The sequence below is a fragment of the Nerophis ophidion genome, linkage group LG20 (assembly GCF_033978795.1).
Source record: "Nerophis ophidion isolate RoL-2023_Sa linkage group LG20, RoL_Noph_v1.0, whole genome shotgun sequence".
NCBI lineage: Eukaryota > Metazoa > Chordata > Actinopteri > Syngnathiformes > Syngnathidae > Nerophis > Nerophis ophidion.
In genome coordinates this window covers 24,695,366-24,722,523 of record NC_084630.1, presented here as the reverse complement: position 1 = coordinate 24,722,523, position 27,158 = coordinate 24,695,366, and the positions used below count along the sequence as shown (strand labels likewise).

The following is a 27,158-nucleotide window of genomic DNA, read 5'->3' as shown; positions in this document are numbered from 1 at the left end:
ATGAAGCTATTAAAGGCTCCAATTACTTCTCATCAAATATTCCACTTTGAAGTATGTTTTGAGGAAAATATTGCAAAATATGTGTTTTCCATTTAAAAGAATCATTTTTGTATGACAAAAAAAGGCATAGAAAAATAAATAAATAAAAACACACAACAAAATAATTAAAATGAATAATCCACGAATAGACCTGAAGTTGATTAAATAATTGTTGAAAATGAAAGAAAAAATATGTATGATATATTTTTATCTTTTTTGGATCCCCAATAATTGTATTTCTTTTTTAAACTGTCATTGCTCGAGAAAATAATAATGCAGCTATTAAAGGCTCCAATTACTTCTCATCAAATATTCCACCTTGAAATATGTTTTGAGGAAAATATTGCAAAATTTGTGTTTTCCATTTAAAAACAAATTTTTGTATGACAAAAAAAGACATAAAAAATAAATAAATAAAAATACACAACAACATAATTAAAATGTATAATCCACGAATAGATTTGAAGATGATTAAATAATTAATTGTTAAAAATGAAAGAAAAAATATGTATGAATTACTTTTATCTTTTTTGGATCCCCAATAATTGCATTTTTTTTTAAACTGTCATTGCTCGAGAAAATAATAATAAAGCTATTAAAGGCTCCAATTACTTCTCATCAAATATTCCACTTTGAAGTATGTTTTGAGGAAAATATTGCAAAATATGTGTTTTCCATTTAAAAGAATAATTTTTGTATGACAAAAAAAGGCATAGAAAAATAAATAAATAAAAACACACAACAAAATAATTAAAATGAATAATCCACGAATAGACCTGAAGTTGATTAAATAATTGTTGAAAATGAAAGAAAAAATATGTATGATATATTTTTATCTTTTTTGGATCCCCAATAATTGTATTTCTTTTTTAAACTGTCATTGCTCGAGAAAATAATAATGCAGCTATTAAAGGCTCCAATTACTTCTCATCAAATATTCCACCTTGAAATATGTTTTGAGGAAAATATTGCAAAATTTGTGTTTTCCATTTAAAAACAAATTTTTGTATGACAAAAAAAGACATAAAAAATAAATAAATAAAAATACACAACAACATAATTAAAATGTATAATCCACGAATAGATTTGAAGATGATTAAATAATTAATTGTTAAAAATGAAAGAAAAAATATGTATGAATTACTTTTATCTTTTTTGGATCCCCAATAATTGCATTTTTTTTTAAACTGTCATTGCTCGAGAAAATAATAATAAAGCTATTAAAGGCTCCAATTACTTCTCATCAAATATTCCACTTTGAAGTATGTTTTGAGGAAAATATTGCAAAATTTGTGTTTTCCATTCAAAAAACACATTTTTGTAAGGCAAAAAAAGGCATAAAAAATAGATAAATAAAAACACACAACAAAATAATTAAAATGTATAATCCACAAATAGATCTGAAGTTGATTAAATAATTAATTGTTGAAAATGGACGAGAAAATATGTACAACTTATTTTTCTCTTTTTTGGATCCCCAATAATTGGATGAATTTATTTTAAACTGTCATTGCTCGAGAAATAATAATGAAGCTATTAAAGGCTCGAATTACTTCCCATCAAATATTCCACTTTGAAATATGTTTTGAGGAAAATATTGCAAAATTTGTGTTTTCCATTTAAAAACAAAGTTTTCTTTGACAAAAAAAAGGCATAAAATAAAAAAAAAAACCAAAAAACAACAACAAAATAACTAAAATGTATAATCAACAAATAGATCTGAAGTGGATTAAAGAATTAATTGTTGAAAATGGAAGAGAAAATATGTACGACTTATTTTTCTCTTTTTTGGATCCCCAATAATTGGATGATTTTTTTTTCAAACTGTCATTACTCAATAAAATAATAATGGAGCTATTAAAGGCTCCAATTAATTCTCATCAAATGTTCCACTTTGAAATATGTTTTGAGGAAAATATTGCAAAATTCATGTTTTCCATTTAAAAAACAAATTTTTGTATGACAAAAAAAGGCATACAAAAATAAATAAATAAAAACACACAACAAAATAATTAAAATGTATAATCCACGAATAGATCTGAAGTTGATTAAATAATTGTTGAAAATGAAAGAAAAAATATGTATGAATTATTTTTATCTTTTTTGGATACCCTAATAATTGTATTTTTTTTTTTTAAACTGTCATTGCTCGAGAAAATAATAATGAAGCTATTAAAGGCTCCAATTACTTCCCATCAAAAATTCCACTTTGAAATATGTTTTGAGGAAAATATTGCAAAATTTGTGTTTTCCATTTAAAAACAAAGTTTTCTCGGACAAAAAAAAAAAGGCATAAATCAAAAACCAAAAAAAACACAACAAAATAATTAAAATGTATAATCAACAAATAGATCTGAAGTGGATTAAATAATTAATTGTTGAAAATGGAAGAGAAAATATGTACGACTTATTTTTCTCTTTTTTGGATCCTTAATAATTGGATGATTTTTTTTTAAAACTGTCATTGCTCAATAAAATAATAATGAAGCTATTTAAGGCCCCAATTACTTCTCATCAAATATTCCACTTTGAAATATGTTTTGAGGAAAATATTGCAAAATTTGTGTTTTCCATTTAAAAAAACAAAGTTTTCTATGACAAAAAAGGCATAAAAACAATAAATAAAAACACACAACAAAATAATTAAAATGTATAATCCACGAATAGATCTGAGGTTGATTATAAGTGAATTATATTTATATAGCGCTTTTTCTCTAGTGACTCAAAGCGCTTTACATAGTGTAACCCAATATCTAAGTTCCATTTAAACCAGTGTGGGTGGCACTGGGACCAGGTGGGTAAAGTGTCTTGCCCAAGGACACAACAGCAGTGACTAGGATGGCGGAAGTGGGAATCGAACCTGCAACCCTCAAGTTGCTGGCACAGCCGCTCTACCAACTGAGCTGAAGAAAAAATATGTATGATATATTTTTATCTTTTTTGATCCCCAATAATTGTATTTTTTTTTTAAACTGTCATTGCTCGAACAATAATAATGAAGTTATCAAATATTCCATTTTGAAATATGTTTTGAGGAAAATATGGCATAAGTGTGACGATCTGTCACTTCATTTCTGTTTGCTTTCCTCGTTTTCGTATTTACTTCCTGTCAGTGCTCTTATTTTGGTTTCCACTTTCTGCTTGTTCCGCTGAGCACTCTTTGTTCACACACCTGCTGTTGATTGGCAGCTGGTCCACACCTGCAGCCAATCAACATGTGTGCTAGTTATGCCTTGTCTTGCCACTCAGTGCTTGATGAGAAGACTCTATGTTGGAACTGTTGTATGCAAGACTGCTTCATTTGAGAATAAAAGCCATCATACTTTCTCTTCACTCTCCTGGTTCTTGCATCTTGGGGAAACAGAACGGCAGCCATGCGATTTCTCAAAAATAATTTGTTTCCATTTAAAAACAAAGTTTTCTTTGACAAAAAAGGCATAAAAAACAAAATAATTAAAATGTATAATCAACAGAGATATGAGGTTGATTAAATAATTAAAATGGAAGAAAACATTTTATTTTTATCTTTTTTTTAATCACTTTTATGGTTTTAGATCCAAAGAGTTTGATTTTTTTTTTTTTACCTGGCATTGCTCGAAAAATGATAATGAATTAAAATCAATGTCGTTATGAATTATTGACCTATTTAAAGATCCAATTACTTCACATTAAATAATCCACTTTGAAATATTTTTTGAGGAAAATTTTGCTTAATTTGTGTTGAAAAAAAAAGTTTCTTAGACAAAAAAGGCATAAAAAACAGACAATAAACACAACATAATAAAAACTTGTAATCAATGTACAGATCTGAAGTTGATTAAATAATTTGTTGAAAGTGGAAAAAAAATATGACTAATTTATATCTTTTTTTTTTTAATCACTTTTATGATTGGAGTCCTTTTGGATCCCCAAGAATGAGATTTTTTGTTTCACACTGGCATCGCTAGAAAAATAATAATCTTATGAATTATTGACCTAATTAAAGCTCCAATTACTTCATATTATATATTCCACTTTGAAATATTTTTCGAGGAAAATATTGCATAATTTGAGTTGAAAAAAAAAGTTTTCTTGGACAAAAAAGGCATAAAAAACAGACAATAAACACAACATAATAAAAACTTGTAATCAATGTATAGATCTGAAGTTGATTAAATAATTTGTTGAAAGTGGAATAAAAATATGTATGACTAATTTATACCTTTTTTCTCTAATCACTTTTATGATTGGAGTCCTTTTGGATCCCTAAAAATGAGATTGTTGTTTCACACTGGCATTGCTAGAAAAATAATAATAATGTTATGAATTATTGACCTATTACTTCACATTAAATATTCCACTTTGAAATATTTTTTGAGGAAAGTATTGCTTAATTTGTGTTGAAAAAAAAAAGTTTTCTTTGACAAAAAAAGCATAAAAAACAGACAATAAACACAACATAATAAAAACGTGTAATCAATGTATAGATCTGAAGTTGATTAAATAATTTGTTGAAAGTGGAATAAAAATATGTATGAATAATTTATATCTTTTTTTTAATCACTTTTATGATTGGGGTCCTTTTGGATCCCCAAGAATGAGATTTTTTGTTTCACACTTGCATTGCTAGAAAAATAATAATGTTATGAATTATTGACCTATTTAAAGCTCCAATTACTTCACAGTATATATTCCACTTTGAAATATTTTTTGAGGAAAGTATTGCTTAATTTGTGTTGAAAAAAAAAAGTTTTCTTGGACAAAAAAGGCATAAAAAAAAGACAATAAACACAACATAATAAAAACTTGTAATCAATGTACAGACCTGAAGTTGATTAAATAATTTGTTGAAAGTGGAATAAAAATATGTATGACTAATTAATATCTTTTTTTTTTTAATCACTTTTATGATTGGAGTCCTTTTGGATCCCCAAGAATGAGATTTTTGGTTTCACACTGGCATTGCTAGAAAAATAATAATGTTATGAATTATTGACCCATTTAAAGCTCCAATTACTTCACATTATATATTCCACTTTGAAATATTTTTTGAGGAAAATTTTGCTTAATTTGTGTTGAAAAAAAAAGTTTCTTGGACAAAAAAGGCATAAAAACAGACAATAAACACAACATAATAAAAACTTGTAATCAATGTACAGATCTGAAGTTGATTAAATAATTTGTTGAAAGTGGAATAAAAATATGTATGACTAATTTATATCTTTTTTTTTAATCACTTTTATGATTGGAGTCCTTTTGGATCCCCAAGAATGAGATGTTTTGTTTCACACTGGCATTGCTAGAAAAATAATAATGTTATGAATTATTGACCCATTTAAAGCTCCAATTACTTCACATTATATATTCCACTTGAAATATTTTTCAAGGAAAATATTGCATAATTTGAGTTGAAAAAAAAAAGTTTTCTTAGACAAAAAAGGCATAAAAAACAGACAATAAACACAACATAATAAAAACTTGTAATCAATGTATAGATCTGAAGTTGATTAAGTAATTGGTTGAAAGTGGAATAAAAATATGTATGAATAATTTATATCTTTTTTCCTCTAATCACTTTTATGATTGGAGTCCTTTTGGATCCCTAAAAATGAGATTGTTGTTTCACACTGGCATTGCAAGAAAAATAATAATAATGTTATGAATTATTGACCTATTACTTCACATTAAATATTCCACTTTGAAATATTTTTTGAGGAAAGTATTGCTTAATTTGTGTTGAAAAAAAAGTTTTATTTGACAAAAAAGGCATAAAAACAGACAATAAACACAACATAATAAAAATGTGTAATCAATGTATAGATCTGAAGTTGATTAAATAATTTGTTGAAAGTGGAATAAAAATATGTAAGAATAATTTATATCTTTTTTTTTTAATCACTTTTATGATTGGAGTCCTTTTGGATCCCCAAGAATGAGATTTTTTGTTTCACACTGGCATTGCTAGAAAAATAATAATGTTATGAATTATTGACCTATTTAAAGCTCCAATTACTTCACATTATATATTCCACTTTGAAATATTTTTTGAGGAAAATTTTGCTTAATTTGTGTTAAAAAAAAGTTTCTTAGACAAAAAAGGCATAAAAATAGACAATAAACACAACATGATAAAAACTTGTAATCAATGTACAGATCTGAAGTTGATTAAATAATTTGTTGAAAGTAGAAAAAAATATGTATGACTAATTTATATCTTTTTTTTTTTAATCACTTTTATGATTGGAGTCCTTTTGGATCCCCAAGAATGAGATTTTTTTGTTTCACACTGGCATTGCTAGAAATATAATAATGTTAGGAATTATTGACCTGTTTAAAGGCCCTGCGATGAGGTGGCGACTTGTCCAGGGTGTACCCCGCCTTCCGCCCGATTGTAGCTGAGATAGGCGTCAGCGCCCCCCGTGACCCCAAAAGGGAATAAGCGGTAGAAAATGGATGGATGGATGGGACCTGTTTAAAGCTCCAATTACTTCACATTATATATTCCACGTTGAAATATTTTTCGAGGAAAATATTGCATAATTTGAGTTGAAAAAAAAAGTTTTCTTAGACAAAAAAGGCATAAAAAACAGACAATAAACACAACATAAAAAAAACTTGTAATCAATGTACAGATCTGAAGTTGATTAAATAATTTGTTCAAAGTGGAATAAAAATATGTATGACTAATCTATATCTTTTTTCTCTAATCACTTTTATGATTGGAGTCCTTTTGGATCCCTAAAAATGAGATTGTTGTTTCACACTGGCATTGCTAGAAAAATAATAATGTTATGAATTATTGACCTATTACTTCACATTATATATTCCACTTCGAAATATTTTTTTAGGAAAATTTTGCTTAAATTGTGTTGAAAAAAAAAAGTTTATTGGACAAAAAAGGCATAAAAAACAGACAATAAACACAACAAAATAAAAACTTGTAATCAATGTATAGATCTGAAATTGATTAAATAATTTGTTGAAAGTGGAATAAAAATATGTATGACTAATTTATATCTTTTTTTTTTAATCACTTTTATGATTGGAGTCCTTTTGGATCCCCAAGAATGAGATTTTTTGTTTCACACTGGCATTGCTAGAAAAATAATAACGTTATGAATTATTGACCTATTACTTCACATTAAATATTCCACTTTGAAATATTTTTTGAGGAAAATTTTGCTTAATTTGTGTTGAAAAAAAAAGTTTCTTAGACAAAAAAGGCATACAAACAGACAATAAACACAACATAATAAAAACTTGTAATCAATGTACAGATCTGAAGTTGATTAAATAATTTGTTGAAAGTGGAATAAAAAATATGTATGAATAATTTATATCTTTTTTTTTTAATCACTTTTATGATTGGAGTCCTTTTGGATCCCCAATAATGAGATTTTTTGTTTCACACTGGCATTGCTAGAAAAATAATAATGTTATGAATTATTGACCTATTTAAAGCACCAATTACTTCACATTATATATTCCACTTTGAAATATTTTTTGAGGAAAATATTGCATAATTTGAGTTGAAAAAAAAAGTTTTCTTAGACAAAAAAGGCATAAAAAACAGACAATAAACACAACAAAATAAAAACTTGTAATCAATGTACAGATCTGAAATTGATGAAATAATTTGTTGAAAGTGGAATAAAAATATGTATGACTAATTTATATCTTTTTTTTTTTATCACTTTTATGATTGGAGTCCTTTTGGATCCCCAAGAATGAGATGTTTTGTTTCACACTGGCATTGCTAGAAAAATAATAACGTTATGAATTATTGACATATTACTTCACATTAAATATTCCACTTTGAAATATTTTTTGAGGAAAATTTTGCTTAATTTGTGTTGAAAAAAAAAGTTTCTTAGACAAAAAAGGCATAGAAAACAGACAATAAACACAACATAATAAAAACATGTAATCAATGTACAATTCTGAAATTGATTAAATAATTTGTTGAAAGTGGAATAAAAATATGTATGACTAATTTATATCTTTTTTTTTTAAATCACTTTTATGATTGGAGTCTTTTTGGAACCCCAAGAATGAGATTTTTTGTTTCACATTGGCATTGCTAGAAAAATAATAATGTTATGAATTATTGACCAATTACCTCACATTAAATATTCCACTTTGAAATATTTTTTTGGGGAAAATATAGCATATTTTGTGTTTGCCATTTAAAAAACAAAGTTTTCTTTGTAAAAAAAAAAAGGCATAAAAACAACAAAAAAACACAACAAAATATTAAAAACTTTTAATCAACAGATCTGGAGTTGATTAAAGAATTCAGTTTTGAAAGTTTAAAAAAATGTTTGGCTTCTTTTTAACACTTTTATGAGCGGGGTGCTTTTGAATCCCCAGGAATTTAGTTTTTTAAAAACTGTCATTGCTCGAACAATAATTAATTTAAATAAATGTTATGAAATATAGACTTATTTAAAGCTCCATTTACTTCACATCACATTTCAAATTTTTTGAAGGGAAAATATTGCATATTTTGTGTTTTTTGCCATATTAGTTTACTTTGACAAAAGGGAATACAACTTTTTTAGGGACTTTGTATTGACAGAAAGAAAGTAAATAGATTCAAGTGTTGAATAATAAAAATAAAAATACAACAATGTACCACTTATTTTGTTTGAATTGTTTTATTACTGGATGTGGGGGAGTCCTAAATGTTTAAAAAATATGTACATTGTATTGGTTTTCAAAATTAAAAACATCCAAATGCTTTAATTTGTTAAAGTTTGAACACCCCGGGTATAATTAATCACTATGAGAAGAAGGGACAGATACAGAATTCTCTACTTTTATAAGAAAAGTCCGTATTTACTCTTGGTATCACAAAAAAAAAAAAATCGAACAATATTTTGATACCTTTACTGCACATGAGCTCTCAGCTCGGCCGGCTCAAACACTTGGCGGGAAACAAGCACACAAGCAGCACTTGGAGCGTACTCGGTCGGACTCTCAAGTAACATTGCAATGTCTCATGGCAACAAAGCAAGTATGCCTTTCAGAAAACACTGAAATGTACATGAAGGTGCCACTTTTCAAAAGGCCCTAGCTCCATAATCCTTTACATTGAATTTATCGTACACATGCTACTTGATAGCATTGGCGATTTAACATGGCGATTTCGACACCTCCACAATGAAAGCTACAACTAAAATGCACGTTACGCTCAAACACTTGGTGTGTAATAAGTTCTATATGTCAGGCTTTCCCCTGATAGTTTGTCTGTTTTAATTTTCCTCTGCATTTGTCTGTTTCCTCTGTTTAGTATCCTGTCTTTAGTTCCTGTCTAGTGCTCTTATTTTGTCAGCTTCCTGTCTTGTTCCCTGAGTGCTGTGTTCCTCCTCAGCAGCGGCTGATTGGCACCTGGCCACACCTGTTGCCAATCAGCCCGCTCCTATTTGTACCTGCTTTGTCTTGTGTCAGTTCCTGGATCATTGTATTGTATTGCATTGTCGTTGCCACATGTCACACTTGTCGTGCTACCGGTCGTGTCATTTTGTTACAGCCCCTACCTGTCATGCTACACTTTGTCCTGGTTGTCGTAGCGGTAAGCTGTTTCTGTTAGCATTGGTTATTTCCAGTTTTTCTGTTTGCTATCCACTAGCTTCCATGCTAAAGTTCCTTTTTGTTTTTCTAGCTCCCAGTGCTAGCTCCCTTAGTTGGTTATTCCGCCCACGTGAGTGCTTTTTGTTTGTTCTTGTTTAGTTTTAATTAAATCATGTCTTCTTATCCAATGCCTGCCTCCATCTCTGCATCATGGGGTTCAACAACAAATAACCCTGACACAATACTTAGAGTATAAACACTATTTAGGGCCCTAAAAAGACTAGATTAGATCAGATACTACCTGACTAGGCAGCACACTGTAATCTACAAATTACTGCCATCTACCATCTTGCAATTGCAACTGCATGCAAAGTCTACTACCAAGTTGTCATGTTGTGTAAATGCTAAATAAAAAGAGAATACACCAAATCCTTTTCAACTTACATTCAATTGAATAGACTGCAAAGACGAGATATTTCATCTTCACACCGACAAACTTTGTTATTTTTTTGCAAATATTAGCTCATTTGGAATTTGATACCCGCAACATGTTTAAAAAAAGCTGGCACAAGTGGCAAAAAAGAGTAAGAAAAATTAGGAATGCTCATCAGACACTTATTTGGAACATGCCACAGGTGAACAAGCTAATTGGGAACAGGTGGGTGCCATGATTGGCTATAAAATCAGCTTCCAGGAAATGCTCACTCGTTCACAAACAAGGACGAGGCGAGGGTCACCACTTTGTCAACAAATGCCTGAGCAAATTGTTGAAGAACAACATTTCTCAAGGAATTTAGGGATTTCACCATCTACGCTCCGTAATATCATCAAAAGGTTCAGAGAATACGGAGAAATCACTGCAAGTAAGCCATTATATTACACACCTTCCATCCCTCAGGCGTTACTGCATCCAAAAGCCACATTAGTGTTTAAAGGATATCCCGACATGGGCTCAGGAACACTTCAGAAAACCACTGTCAGTAATTACAGTTGGTCTCTACATCTGTAAGTGCAAGTTAAATCTCTACTATGCAAAGCCAAAGCCATTTATTAACAACACCCAGAAACGTCTAAGATGGACTGATGCAAAGTGGAAAAGTGTTCTGTGGTCTGACGGGTTCACATTTCAAATCATTTTTGGAAAGCGTGGACCAAAGAGGGAAAGAACCATGGGGACTGTTCTAGGGTGAAAGTGTGAAAGGCAGCATTTATTTTAATCTTCTATTTTTTTCTCCCATCCCCCCGCCCCTTGTTTACCTGTATCTCATCTTTTTTGTAAGGGGCGCTGTAATGTTTGTTTGATCTTGAACGGGATTGTGCTGAAAATTGTAATTTTCCTGAAGGAACTCTCCTGACGGAATAAATAAAGTACTATCTAATCTATCTATCTAATCTAATCTAATGTGTGATGGTATGGGGGTGTATTAGTGGCCAAGGCATGGCTAATTTACACATCTGTGAAGGCACCATTAATGCTGAAAGGTACATACATCTTTTGGAGCAATATATGTTGTCATCCAAGCAACGTCATCATGGACGCCCCTGCTTATTTCAGCAAGACACTAGACTGGCCTGCCTGTAATGCAGACATTGAAAATGCGTGAAGGCTAAAATATGAGGCGGGAGACTCTTGAACAACTTAAGGTGTACATCAAGCAAGAATGGGAAATAATTCCACTTCAAAAATGTGTCTCCTCAGTTCCCAAACCTCTACTGAGTGTTGTTTAAAGGAAAAGCCATGTAACACACTGGTAAAAATTGTCACGAGGGGGTTCGCAGCTCTCTGTGGGGTTGTTCTCCCAGGATGCAAAAGCGTGAAGGTAGGAGTATGATTTATTCTCATAAATCATAGCTTAAACCAAAAAAACAGGAAAGCATGCTGTTCACACGAGAAGCTAAAGAACCACAACTTAGCACTGGAATCATGAACTAGGAAACTAACTAGCTGCGGCATCGACAAACAAGACTTACGTGGACCAGGCATTAAGGGAACAATGACGCCAGGCCGACTGACTGGCAAAAACAGGCTTAAATAATGCCTCTGATTATTGTTTGGGTAGCAGGTGAGCGGCCGAACACTAATCAGACACAGGTGAACATAATGAGCAACCATGGCAACCAAAACAAACTCAGGAGGTGCACAAACAGGAACTAAAGGAGTCCAGAACTAACAGAAAGCACAAAAACATGATCCGGGCCAAGGATCATGACAAAAAGGCCTTTTTTGCAATGTGTTGCTGCAATTAAATTCTAAGTTCATGATTATTTGCAAAAAAAATGAAGTTTGTCAGTGTGAAGATGAAATATCTTGTCTTTGCAGTCTATTCAATTGAATAAAAGTTGAAAAGGATTTGTTGCATTCTCTTTTTATTTCCCATTTACACAAGGTGACAACTTCACGGCTTTTGTACATTGTGAATAAATACGCTCTTGCACTTGGTATCATTACAGTGGATATCAGGTATAGATCCACTCATGGCGTTTGTTTACATTGTGAGGCCGGTGAGCTATTGTATTCTCCTACGCTGTGTGGTGAAGCATGTTTAGCTTCACCACATATAAATATAAATATAATTCACTTCACTTCACTTCACTAGCTATTCCTCGTCATCCAGTGATAATGGTACATGTAAATACTTGATTTTTTTAGAGACCGAAAACCCCTAGGAAAAAACACGGACAAAACTTATTGTAACTTCCGTTAGGAATGTCGTACAGACATAAAACAAAAACCTCTATGTAGGTCTGACTTAGACCTAGATTTCATACACTGACCTCCTTCAGCAAAAAGCAACAAGAAGTTGGCAAAAACCCCTTCAAATAAAAAGTTTCCTAAAAAATTTAATGTTTGCCTCTTTGAGCTGTAATTTGACCCCCTTAAAATGCTTCAAAACTGACCGAACTCGTAGGACTGGTGAAAATTGCGACCTAATAAAAAAACAAACTCAAATACTCAAAATTGCACTCTAGCGCCCCCAGGAATAAAACACTAACAAAACTGTTCTTGGAAAGAAAACACAGACAAAACTGCTTGTAACTTCCGGTAGGAATGTTGTAGAGACATGATAAATAATGATAAATGGGTTGTACTTGTATAGCGCTTTTCTAACTTCAAGGTACTCAAAGCGCTTTGACACTACTTCCACATTTACCCATTCACACACACATTCACACACTGATGGAGGGAGCTGCCATGCAAGGCGCCAACCAGCACCCATCAGGAGCAAGGGTGAAGTGTCTTGCTCAGGACACAACGGACGTGACGAGGTTGGTACTAGGTGGGATTTGAACCAGAGACCCTCGGGTTACGCACGGCCACTCTTCCACTGCGGCACACCGTCCCCCTGGGGTCACACTGGTGCTTCCTGCCATCACCCAGGAACAAAAACATCTATGTAGGTCTGACTTAGACCTACAGTACATTTCATTATTGACATCCTTCAGCAAAAATCAATAGGAAGTTGGCAATTACCCCTTCAAAACAAAAATTTTGTAAAAACCCATCACCTTTTTTCAAACATTATCTCCTCTGAGCGCGTTTGTTGTGTCGGCTTCAAACTCGCACAGGAAAGAGATGGAACCCTTCTGATTAAAAGTTGCGCAAAGACTTTTTCTAACAGCTCCGGTTTTGATTTTACGAGCCTTCACAGAACCGCTGATGCTGCTGCTGCTGCGCTGCTGCCGTCTCAAGATGGCCGCTTAAAAGCAGGAAGCACCAGCGTGACCACACAATGCAGAGAAGGTAGGTACTGTGCGGGTAAAGATATGTTGACTGGGTGAAAGAAGGAAGCACCAGTTTGACTCCAGGATACAGAGAAGGAAGGTAATGTGCGGGTAAAGATATGTTGAATGGGTAATGGCAGGAAGCACCAGTTTGACTCCAGGATACAAAGAAGGAAGGTAATGTGCGGGTAAAGATATGTTGACTGAGTGAAAGAAGGTGGCACCAGTGTGACCCCAGGATACAAAGGAAAGAAGGTAATGTGCGGGTAAAGATATGTTGAATGGGTGATGGCAGGAAGCACCAGCGTGTATGGGTGACACAAAGAAGCACCAGTGTGACCCCAGGATGCAGGGAAGGTAGGTAATGTACAGGTCAAGATATGTTGAATGGGTGATGGGCAGGAAGCACCAGTGTGACCCCAGGATACAAAGAAGGACGGTAATGTGCGGGTAAAGATATGTTGACTGAGTGAAAGAAGGAGGCACCAGTTTGACTCCAGGATACAGAGAAGGAAGGTAAAGTGCAGGTAAAGATATGATGAATGGGTGATGGCAGGAAGCACCAGTTTGACTCCAGGATACAGAGAAGGTAGGTAATGTGCAGGTAAATATATGTTGTCTGAGTGAAAGAAGGTGGCACCAGTTTGACTCCAGGATACAGAGAAGGAAGGTAATGTGCGGGAAAAGATATGTTTTCTGGGTGATGGCAGGAAGCACCAGCATGTATGGGTAACACAAAGAAGCACCAGTGTGACCCCAGGATGCAGCGAAGGTAGGTAATGTGCAGGTCAAGATATGTTGAATGGGTGATGGGCAGGAAGCACCAGTGTGACCCCAGGATACGAAGAAGGAAGGTAATGTGCGGGTAAAGATATGTTGACTGAGTGAAAGAAGGTGGCACCAGTTCGACTCCAGGATACAGAGAAGGAAGGTAATGTGCGGGTAAAGATATGTTGAATGGGTGATGGCAGGAAGCACCAGCATGTATGGGTGACACAAAGAAGCACCAATGTGACCCCAGGATGCAGGGAAGGTAGGTAATGTGCAGGTAAAGATATGTTGAATGGGTGATGGCAGGAAGCACCAGTGTGACCCCAGGATACAAAGAAGGAAGGTAATGTGCGGGTAAAGATATGTTGAATGGGTGATGGCAGGAAGCACCAGCATGTATGGGTGAAAAAAAGAAGCACCAGTGTGACCCCAGGATGCAGGGAAGGTAGGTAATGTGCAGGTAAAGATATGTTGACTGAGTGAAAAAAGGAGGCACCAGTTTGACTCCAGGATACAGAGAAGGAAGGTAATGTGCGGGTAAAGATATGTTGAATGGGTGATGGCAGGAAGCACCAGTTTGACTCCAGGATACAGAGAAGGAAGGTAATGTGCGGGTAAAGATATGTTGAATGGGTGATGGCAGGAAGCACCAGCATGTATGGGTGACACAAAGAAGCACCAGTGTGACCCCAGGATGCAGGGAAGGTAGGTAACGTGCAGGTAAAGATATGTTGAATGGGTGATGGCAGGAAGCACCAGTGTGACCCCAGGATACAAAGAAGGAAGGTAATGTGCGGGTAAAGATATGTTGACTGAGTGAAAGAAGGAGGCACCAGTTTGACTCCAGGATACAGAGAAGGAAGGTAAAGTGCAGGTAAAGATATGTTGAATGGGTGATGGCAGGAAGCACCAGCATGTATGGGTGACACAAAGAAGCACCAGTGTGACCCCAGGATGCAGGGAAGGTAGGTAATGTGCAGGTAAAGATATGATGAATGGGTGATGGCAGGAAGCACCAGTGTGACTCCAGGATACAAAGAAGGAAGGTAATGTGCGGGTAAAGATATGTTTTCTGGGTGATGGCAGGAAGCACCAGCATGTATGGGTGAAAGAAAGAAGCACCAATGTGACCCCAGGATGCAGGGAAGGTAGGTAATGTGCAGGTAAAGATATGTTTTCTGGGTGATGGCAGGAAGCACTAGCGTGTATGGGTAACACAAAGAAGCACCAGTGTGACGCCAGGATGCAGGGAAGGTAGGTAATGTGCAGGTAAAGATATGTTAAATGGGTAAAGGCAGGAAACACCAGCAAAAGTCAGTCCTGTCCATCGCTGCTTGCAGCTTTAATTTGTATTTAGTTTTCATGTTCACCGATTTGTCCACTGGTAACCTACAGTTGGTCCAATTAACATCCCCAACTGGAAACCTGCGACTGAACCATCATTGCTTGCATGTTTAGACTTTCTTTGACCACAGAGCTGTTTAACAAGTTGCATTCAGACTGAGTTGTCTTATATTTGAAAGCACGCACAGAAGTGTGCAGCGTGCATTCTCCAACAGAGAGACCTCGTCTATTATTCAACCCGGGCGTATTCACGTGGCGTCACACACCTTCCATAGGTCACCCTTTCGGCCTCCCGCTGGGACTTCCTGTCCTTATCTCAGCGTGCAGCCCGTCTCGGCGCCCTCGCTGCACGCGGCCCACTGGGCGCTCGCCGCTGATTCGTTCTGGCGTTTGAGGCGAATGGGTTTTCTTCGCCGTGTCATCTGAGGCCCGAGCAAAAAAAAGCGGGAAGCGGCAGCCGGGAGACGGCGTAAAAAGCTGAGATGAGGAGCTATAAAAAGAAGGGAGCGAGAAACCTGGCGAGGAAATGGTCGAGGAGGAGCGGCGGCTGCAGGGCTGTAATTGAAATCTAATTATCACCTCCGGTCTCCGCTGACGGGTCGCTCCAGAAAACAACCTCTCGCCCGTGCACGCCATCGCATCACGTGTGCGCGCGTGATCATGACATTATTACCAGGAACATCTGCCGTCTTCGCACACCAATAATCCCCCTGTCCCCACAGCGGTGTAGGGCCTTCACGCGCTTCACCCTCACACACACACACACACACACACACACACACACACACACACACACACACACAAGTGATGCGCAATACAACTGATTTTTACCATGATTCAATACCCAGTAAAATTCATCGCAATATCGATACTTGAGTGCAAATATACCTAAGATGTTTGCTAAAAATGTGAAAGGTAGTGTATTTTTAAATAATAGAATGTCCATCTAAAAAAACAGCAGTAAAACTGTCAACATATAGAACAAAAAGCTGAAGTTTTCCAATTTATAATATTAATATGTGTAGTCACTTATAACAGTGGTCCCCAACCACCGGGCCGATTGGTACCGGGCAGCAGAATAATTTTTTATTAATTTTTATTTAAAAATAAATAAATAAATTAAAATATATATATATATATATATATATATATATATATATATATATTTTTTTTTTTTTTTTAATTAAATCAACATAAAAAACACAATATACACTTACAATTTGTGCACCAACCACAAAAACCTCCCTTTTTCATGACAAAAAAAAAAAAAAAATTGGATTAATTTAACAAGTTGATTAATAATCCATTTTTTAATGTGTCTCCTTCATAATTTTGACAAAATAATCCAAACCCTAACATCAGTGAAGTTGTCACGTTGTGTAAATGGTAAATAAAAAGAGAATACAATCATTTGCAAATCCTTTTCAACTTATATTCAATTGAATAGACTGCAAAGACAGGACGTTAAACGTTCGAACTTTTGCAAATATTAGCTCACTCGGAATGTGATGCCTGCAACATGTTTCAAAAAAGATGGAACAAGTGGCAAAAAAGACTGAGAAAGTTGAGGAATGCTCTTATTTGGAACATCCCACAGGTGAACAGGCTAATTGGGAACAGGTGGGTGCCATGATTGGCTATCAATCAATCAATCAATGTTTACTTATATAGCCCCAAATCACAAATGTCTCAAAGGACTGCACAAATCATTACGACTACAACATCCTCGGAAGAACCCACAAAAGGGCAAGGAAAACTCACACCCAGTGGGCAGGGAGAATTCACATTCAGTGGGACGCCAGCGACAATGCTGACTATGAGAAACCTTGGAGAGGACCTCAGATGTGGGCAACCCCCCCCCTCTAGGGGACCGAAAGCTATAAAAGCAGCTTCCATGAAATGCTCACTCATTCACAAACAAGGACGGGGCGAGGATCACCACTTTGTCAACCAATGCCTGAGCAAATTGTTGAAGAGCAACATTTCTCAAGCAGTTATCGCAAGGAATTTAGGAATTTCACCATCTACGTATATATACTATATATCATCAAAAGGTTCAGAGAATGTGGAGAAATTACTGCACGTAAGCCATATTACGCACCTTCCATCCCTCAGGCGTTACTGCATCAAAAAGCCACATCAGTGTGTAAAGGATATCACTACATGGGCTCAGGAAACTTCAGAAAACTACTGTCAGTAACTACATTTGTCGCTGCGCTGAGCCCAAGCTCAGGATGGACTGATGCAAAGTGGAAAAGTGTTCTGTGGTCTGACAAGTCCACATTTCAAATTGTTTCTGGAAACTTTAGTCATTTTGCATCTAATATTTTACAACACCAATACGTTGAAACAACATGCTTTTTGACAACGTTTATTCAATTTTAGGTTCTGACGTTGATTTTAACATTGAAATTGTCACGATCGGGTCGCATAATGATGCAGGATTTTTTATCTCCCAGAGATGCAAAGGACAATCCAGACAGGACTTGCAGGTAAGGACTTGATTCAACGGTAAAAATAACAACACTGGTACAAAAACAGAAAACAAACCGACTGGATGAGGTGCCGAGCACACCGGAAGCTAAGGCTAACACTTAGCACGGAACTAAGACAACTAGCAGGGGCTAGGAAACAAGACAAACTTACGTGGCAGTGGCGTGATGCAAAAACAAAGAAGCCAGACCGACTAACTGGCAAAGGCAGGCTTAAATAATAATGTCAGTGATGACAAACAGGTGTGCGTCAGGAACACAAGCGGCAGGTGAAAGTAATAAGTTGCTATGGTAACAAACTCAGAGGTGCATAAAACAGGAACTAAACAGAGTCCAACACTAACAGAAAAACACAAGTGACCCGAAAAACCCAAACAGAATATGATCCGCAGAGCGGATCATAACAGAAATTCGGTCATTTCCCAACCAAAATTCAACAACACAAACACAACGTTGAAACAACATGCTTTTTGACAACGTTTAATCAATGTCGGGTCCCGACGTTGATTTGACCGTTAACATTTGGTCATTTCCCAAGCAACAACAACGTGGATCCGACGTTAGACATCAATGTTGTCTCAGTATACAAATACAACTATTTTGCAAACTCGTGTCAGTCACTTTTTAAAGGACATTACGTATAATCAACGTTGTAGCCCTTGATCATTCTACAGTTAAAACGTCATCGGGCAGACACGCTGTTTATATTGTGGGAAAGCGGACGTGAAAACAGGCTGTCCTCACTCAGGTCCGCATGGAGCTGGAGGGGGCGCGGCCTCCAGCGCCGCCGCCACCGCCGCCGCCACCTGAATTTCGGGAGAAAATTTGTCCCGGGAGGTTTTCGGGAGAGGCGCTGAATTTTGGGAGTATCCCGGAAAATCAGGGAGTGTCGGTAAGTATGCACACAACAGGGATGATAGAAACACAACACACACACTTTATCACATCAGGACGCATTCATGCCAACATTAATGGGATCTAACACATGTGCAGCGTCATCACAATCCCCCCCCCCACCCCCCCCCCCACGCACACACACACACAAATGGCCGCATCGTCTTAAAAGGATTCATGACAGCATCAAAGGGCATGATTGTGTTGAAAAGAGTCTTTAGTCACACACACACACACACACACACACACACACACACACACACACACGTGTAACGTCAATACTATCATGCTCACGTCACACGCGCGCGCACGCGCATCACCCCCCCCCCCCCCCCCAGCAACACATGCACTCTGCGTTACTATTTGTGCAGAAATGCAGTTTATGATGACGCACGTACGACGTCATCACTGTTGCCTTCACGTCACGTGCACGCACAAACTGAGGATCAACGGCCTTTCATCACGTTTGACACTTGCGTGGGGAAGTGGGGGGTGGGAGGTTGTTGGGGGGGTGGGAGGTTGTTGGGGGGGTGGGAGGTTGTTGGGGGGTGGGAGGGTTGATACTCACTGGCTTTACCGGGCCGAGGTCGCTGCAGGAGGCGCTGAACTGTCAGCAAGTCCTCGGTCTTGACGGCCTGGAGCAGCTCCTGGTCCTTCCCCATGTCCCCTCCGTCCCGCCTCGGTCTCTTGCCGCTGAGCGCCCCGCTCTCCTCCTCCGGTAATCCGCCGCTACATCCTGCCGCTGCTCCGGGCCTCCCTCCGGAGCCGGGGGGCGGGGGAGAACGCGAGATGCCGACGGGACAGGGATGCTGCGATCCGGGCTCGGCAAGGGCTCCACCACGCCCGCCGGTCCGCGGCGGCCGCGAAACACGGAGACGCAAACGGCCGCCGGATCAGCAGCTGGCGCGGAAGCGTGCGGGGTTTCCACCGGCCGTGCGTGCGTGCGCGGGAGCCCGAGTGCCCCGTGTCGCTGCTCCGCCGCGCTCGTCCGTGTGTCGCTCGCGCGCGTGCGCACGCCCTACATGATGGACGGGCTCGCACGCACACTCCGCATTACGTAAACGTGCGCACGCGCCACGCCAGTTGTCGTAATCCTCGCGTCGCGTGCACGTCGCCTTTGGGCGCGCGTGGGGCGACCTTTAGGACCTGGGAGGAGCCCAATAACGGAAGTGTGTCAAAGGCAAGCCCGGGGGCTCCATCCGGCCCGCCACCTTTATTATATTCTTATGCATGAAGAAAGCACTTTTTCTTTCCATTTTGACATTATAAATATAGTTCAAGCCTAAACATTATCTAATAATGAAACAAAAAAATTTATTTCTACCGCTTGTCCCTTTTGGGTTCTCGGGGGTGCTGGATCCTATGTCGGCTGTATTATCATACATTCTAAAACGTTTTTTTTTTTTTTGTCAAAAAATGAAAATTAAAATGTCAGGCTTGGAATAAGGAGTGAACTCAGATGCAGAGATGAGGCTCTAATAAAGCTTTTATTTGGAAAAACTCTTAAAGGGGAACATTATCACCAGACATATGTAAGCGTCAATATATACCTTGATGGTGCAGAAAAAATACCATGTATTTTTTAACCGATTTGCGAACTCTAAATGGGTGAATTTTGGCGAATTAAACGCCTTTCTGTTTATCGAGCTGGAGGCGATGATGTCAGAATGTGACGTCGCCGAGGTAATACAGCCGCCATTTTCATTTTCAACACATTACAAACAGCATTTCTCAGGTCTGTTATTTTCCGTTTTTTTGACTATTTTTTGGAACCTTGGAGACATCATGCCTCGACGGTGTGTTGTCGGAGGGTGTAACAACACTAACAGGGAGGGATTCAAGTTGCACCACTGGCAAGAAATCTGCCGCCAGACCCCCATTGAATGTGCCAGAGTGTCTCCACATTTTACCGGCGATGCTAAGACAGACATGGCACAGAGATGTATGGATAACCTGCAGAGGCATTTGCAACGATAGTCAACGAAATCAAAAAGGTGAGTTTTGTTGGTTTTGACTGCCAGCTAATCGATACTAACATGTTACGCTAATCGATGCTAACATGCTATTTACCGGCGGTGCTAAAGCAGACATGGAACAGAGATGTATGGATAACCTGTAGATGCATTTGCAACTATATTACGTTTCCTTCCACCCACATTTAATGCGAAAAAAACACTTACCAATCGACGGATTTAAGTTGCTCCAGTGTCAAAAGATGCGAAAGTCCTGATCGTTTGGTCCGCACATTTTACCGGTGATGCTAACGCAGCTATTCGGCCATGCTATGGCTATGAATAGCGTCAATAGCTATTCGCTCAATAGCTTCAGTTTCTTCTTCAATATTTTCATACTCCAACCATCTCTTTCAATACATGCGTAATCTGTTAAATCGCTTAAGTCGCTGAAATCCGAGTTTGAATCCGAGCTAATGTCGCTATATCTTGCTTTGGTATTCCCATTGTTTGTTTACATTGGCAGCACTGTGACGTCACAGGGAAATGGACAGTCGCACCGCAAATAGCGAAAATCAAGAACTTTAAAGCTTTATTTAGGGATATTCCGAGACCGGTAAAATTTTGAAAAAAAATAAAAAAACTACAACAAGCGACTGGGAACTGATTTTTATTGTTTTTAACCCTTTTGAAATTGTAATAATGTTCCCCTTTAAACCTCCAGAGCCAGCGTAATACGCATTTAATGAATAAACAACACTGTCAGCGGAAAAAGTTCCAGAAAGGGATAAACCGAAAATCCCTCCTAAAATGGAGGAAAACACTAACAAAAAGACAAACTATAATTAGTGTCGTATCAGCTATGAAAAATTTAACATAAATGCTCCAACAGGAGGAAGAACGAAAAAGGCTATGAATATTTCTACTCTAATAAAGATAAACAAAAAATCACTCAAAAACTTTGAGGAAGAAAGGTATTTTTGAAAAAATCAAAACTCAACACTCTGGTTGAAGAAAGGCTAGATTGACAAAGGTCGCTCTAAGGAGGAGAAAAAGAGAAATTCAGAATTACAGCATGGGATTCTTTGTTCCAAGGAAGTAGAGGTGGGAAGTGGCAAGGCATGGACACGAACATGAACGTGGACTTGGACGCTAGACTCACAAGAAAGCTCGAGACAATCTGGCACAGAACAAGGGGAGGCATGAGCTTAAATTGAACATGAGGGTAATGGGAAACAGGTGGAAACAATCAAGGGTCAGGGATGACGTCAGACTGGTGACACAATAGGAAGGGCCCGTGATCTGAAACAAGAGGAATTGCTTTTCAAAATAAAACATGTAAATCAGAAGACAGAAAAAACAAGACAAGACATCCCACACCGCGGTGTGACATGAAATGATTTATGATTTGAAAGCCGGTAACCCATCAAATTGTAAAAAATGACGATAATAAACTTTACAGTAAAATTTGGCAAATGAACTGCCAGTTTTTTGTTTGTTTTTTACTGTAAGAACAACTTTGGTATAGTTTTTCCATTTACAGTAACAACAACCGTGAATTTTACAGTAAAAAAAAACAAAACAGTCAGCTCTGTTACATAAATTTTACCATAAAAAAAACTGTGAAATTGTTTTCCACATTCCATTTACAGTAACATCCTGTAAAAACTTACATTCTGGCAATTGAACTGCCAGTTTTGGACCGAAAGTCATCTGCAATATTATATATATGTATATATATATATATATATATATATATATATATATATATATACACATAATATATATATATATATATATATATATATATTGTGGTGGGCGTGGCCTGCAGACCTGCAGCAAAGCGGGGTGTGGCAGAACCGGCTTCAAGATTAGCGACAGGTGCGTCGATGACACAGCTGTGAGTGTTTGTCTGATCACCTGTCGCTCTGTTAAACGCAGCAGTCGGGAAGGAGGAAGGGAATTGTTGATGGCAGCGAGAGTGAGAGCAGAGACGAAAGAAACACCATTCGTGTGCTCACTGGCGAAGACTGACAGACATTTGCTGAGAAGCATAAAAAGAACATTTATTGCAAAATAAAGCATTGTTCGCAAATATGACCGAGGCTGTCATGTCCGTCATTGGTGGTCCAAGGGACCCTGAGGAGCAAGACCTCCACAAACACACATCTATCTATCTATATATATATATATATATATATATATATATACATCCATCCGTTTTCTACCGCTTATTCCCTTTTTGGTCAGCTACGATCGGGCGGAAGGCGGCATACACCCTGGACAAGTCGCCACCTCATCACAGATATATATATAATATATATAAATATATACATATACATATACAGTATGTATATGTATATATATACATATACAGTATGTATATGTATATACTGTATATATACACATATATATGTATATATATACACACACATATGCATACATAAATATGTATGTATGTATATATATATATATGCACACATATACATTTATATATATATATATATACACACACACATATACATACATATACAGATATACAGTATATATACGTGCATACATAAAATATACATATGCATATACATACTGTACATATACATTATATACCGTATTTCCTTGAATTGCCGCAGGGCATGTAGTAGTGAATTATATTTATATAGCGCTTTTCTCTAGTGACTCAAAGCGCTTTTCATAGTGAAACCCAATATCTAAGTTACATTTAAACCAGTGTGTGTGGCACTGGGAGCAGGTGGGTAAAGTGTCTTGCCCAAGGACACAACGGCAGTGACTAGGATGGCGGAAGCGGGAATCGAACCTGCAACCCTCAAGTTGCTGGCACGGCCACTCTACCAACCGAGCTATGCCACCTGCCTTGAATTACTGCCGGGTCAAACTCGCATCCCAAAATAATTAGCGCATGCTTAGTATTACCGCCTGTTCAAACTCGTGACGTCACAAGTGACACTTCCCCTGTCATCATTTTCAAAATGGAGGAGGCTGATTTCAATACCGGTAATTTGAAATCGCATAAAGGGAAGAAGATTAAGAGCTATTCAGTAGGATTTAAGGTCCAAGCTTACATCACACTCAATTTTTTACTGCATACCTTTGGTAAGTGCCGGAGCGAGAAGAGGTTTTAAAATAATTAGCGCATGCTTACTTTTACCGCATGCCTTTGGTAAGCGCAGGAATGAGAAGAAGTTTTAAATTAATTAGTGCCCCGGCGGCAATTCAAGGAAATACGGTACACACATATATATATATATATATATATATATATAAACTTGAGGTGCACCATCAAGCATGGAGTGATAGTTTAATAACTTATAAACGAATGCTTACTTTAGCTAAAACTAATTATTACTCAAATCTCATCCGCCTTAATAAAAACGATCCAAAATTTTTGTTTAGTACAGTAGCATCGCTAACCCAACAAGGGACTCCTTCCAGTAGCTCCACCCATTCGGCAGATGACTTTATGAAGTTCTTTAATAAGAAAATTGAACTTATTAGAAAGGAGATTAAAGACAATGCGTCCCAGCTACAACTGGGTTATAGTAACACAGATACGACTGTGTATACGGCGGATACTGCCCTCCAAAATAGTTTCTCTCGTTTTGATGAAATAACAATAGAAGAATTGTTACAACGTGTAAATGGAATAAAACAAACAACATGTTTACTTGACCCTCTTCCTGGGAAACTTATCAAGGAGCTTTTTGTATTATTAGGTCCATCAGTGCTAAATATTATAAACTTATCACTTTCCTCGGGCACTGTTCCCCTAGCATTCAAAAAAGTGGTTATTCATCCTCTCCTTAAAAGACCTAACCTCGATCCTGACCTCATGGTAAACTACCGACCGGTGTCTCACCTTCCCTTTATTTCGAAAATCCTCGAAAAAATTGTTGCAGGGCAGCTAAATGAACACTTAGCGTTTAACAATCCATGTGAAACCTTTCAATCCGGTTTCAGGGCAAATCACTCTACTGAGACAGCACTCGCAAAAATTACTAATGGTCTATTGCTAACGATGGATTCTGATTTGTCATCTATGTTGCTGCTCCTCGATCTTAGCGCATCTTTCGATACCGTCGATCATAATATTTTATTAGAGCGTATCAAAACACGAATTGGTATGTCAGACTGAGCCCTGTCTTGGTTTAACTCTTATCTTACTGACAGGGTGCAGTAAGATAATATATATATATGATTAAATGTTATAATAATATAATGATATATAAATAATCCATCCATCCATCCATTTTCTACCGCTCACTCCCCTTCGGGGTCGCGGGGGGCGCTAGCGCCCATCCCAGCCACAATCGGGCGGAAGGCAGGGTACACCCTGGACAAGTCGCCAGCTCATCGCAGGGCCAACACAGATAGACAGACAACATTCACACACTAGGGCCAATTTAGTGTTGCCAATTAATTGGTTATTAAGAGTATGTGAAAGTTCATAAATCTCAAGCAAATAAAATTCGGCAATCATGGATACGTGTGAAGAGAGTGTTTGGCATTTTTTTCCCATCATCCATTGTAATGGATTTAAATGGGTGTAGTTTTAATTTTTTATGTTGATTGGAGGTATATATATATATATATATATATATATATATATTATCCACAAAGTGTAAAGAGCAGGATGTATTTTTCCCCCTGCACCATGACTACGGAAGGTTGTTTGGATTGTGTCATATAGGTAAATTGGGGGCGGCATGGTGTAGTGGGTAGCGTGGCCGTGCTAGAAACCTGAGGGTTGCAGGTTCGCTTCCCACCTATTGACATCCAAATCGCTGCCGTTATGTCCTTGGGCAGGACACTTCGCCCTTGCCCCCGGTGCCGCTCACACTGGTGAATGAATGGTGGTCGGAGGTGCAAACTGGCAGCCACGCTTCCGTCAGTCTACCCCAGGGCAGCTGTGGCTACAGATGTAGCTTACCACCACCAGGTGTGAATGAATGATGGGTTCCCACTTCTCTGTGAGCGCTTTGAGTATATAACAATAGAAAAGCGCGATATAAATCTATCCATCCATCCATTTTCTACCGCTTATTCCCTTTTGGGGTCGCGGGGGGCGCTGGCGCCTATCTCAGCTACAATCGGGCAGAAGGCGGGGTGCACCCTGGACAAGTCGCCACCTCATCGCAGGGCCAACACAGATAGACAACATTCACACTCACATTCACACACTAGGGCCAATTTAGTGTTGCCAATCAACCTATCCCCAGGTGCATGTCTTTGGAAGTGGGAGGAAGCCGGAGTACCCGGAGGGAACCCACGCATTCACGGGGAGAACATGCAAACTCCAAACAGAAAGATCCCAAGCCTGGATTTGAACCCAGGACTGCAGGACCTTCGTATTGTGAGGCAGACGCACTAACCCCTCTGCCACCGTGAAGCCTATTCCATTATTATTATTATTATTATTATTAAATTATGTGCAACTAGTCCCATTGATGTACAATTAATAGCCAGCGATTTTAGTTACTTTTGTCTGTCTCCAGATGGCGACAAAATGGGGGCTAGCAGGCCGTTAGCCGCCATTATATGTTTTCATTATATGCAAACATCAAATTGCTTGTTTGGACTCTCGGGCCAAATTGAAGACGGCGGCGGGCCGCAGTTTGGTCACCCCTGATCCACGTGTTCCACACTTTTAGTCTTGGATCAACTTTGTGGAAAGTTTAACATTTACAAAATAAACTGCAGGACAAAGGCGTTAAACCTGAACTATATAAGAAGACGTCAACATCAACTTTCCGTCTCAAGAGGAGTCAGGTGACTTTCTATCAGGACGCTGTCGTGTTGGAGGTTAACTGGGACGTGTGTCCCAGGAGATAAGAACTATTTGTTTTATTTTTAACTGTCAGATTTAGGGCAGGAAGTGGAACACGTGGCAAAAAAAAACAAACTTTTCCAGCCACACTGCTGGGAGGACCTGCTTTTAGATGTTGCCTGTGCACAATGTCTGGACAAAATTTGAAAGGTCAGGGGTCAGGACTTCAGGTGGACCTCCCAGGAGCCAATTAAGGGCTGCATTTCTTCATTGGAATCTATTGCTATAATTAGGGAAGGGTAACGTTCACATCAGAAGCCATACACTATTAAATATCACGTACTGCATGCAATTGCATATCTTTTCAAATTCAATATTACCACAATATTGTATTATCATGTACAAAGCCCGTTTCCATATGAGTTGGGAAATTGTGTTAGATGTAAATATAAACGGAATACAATGATTTGCAAATCCTTTTCAACCCATATTCAGTTGAATATGCTACAAAGACAACATATTTGATGTTCAAACTCATAAATATTTTTTTTTTGCAATTAATCATTAACTTTAGAATTTGATGCCAGCAACACGTGACAAAGAAGTTGT

The 27,158-nt window shown here is 37.5% G+C and overlaps 1 pseudogene; it reads right to left on the bottom strand.

Annotated features, from left to right (window-relative positions):
- Positions 1-20,037, bottom strand: part of LOC133538912 (caskin-2-like) — a 140,521-nt pseudogene extending 120,484 nt beyond the window's left edge.
- Positions 20,038-27,158: the final 7,121 nt, after the last annotated feature.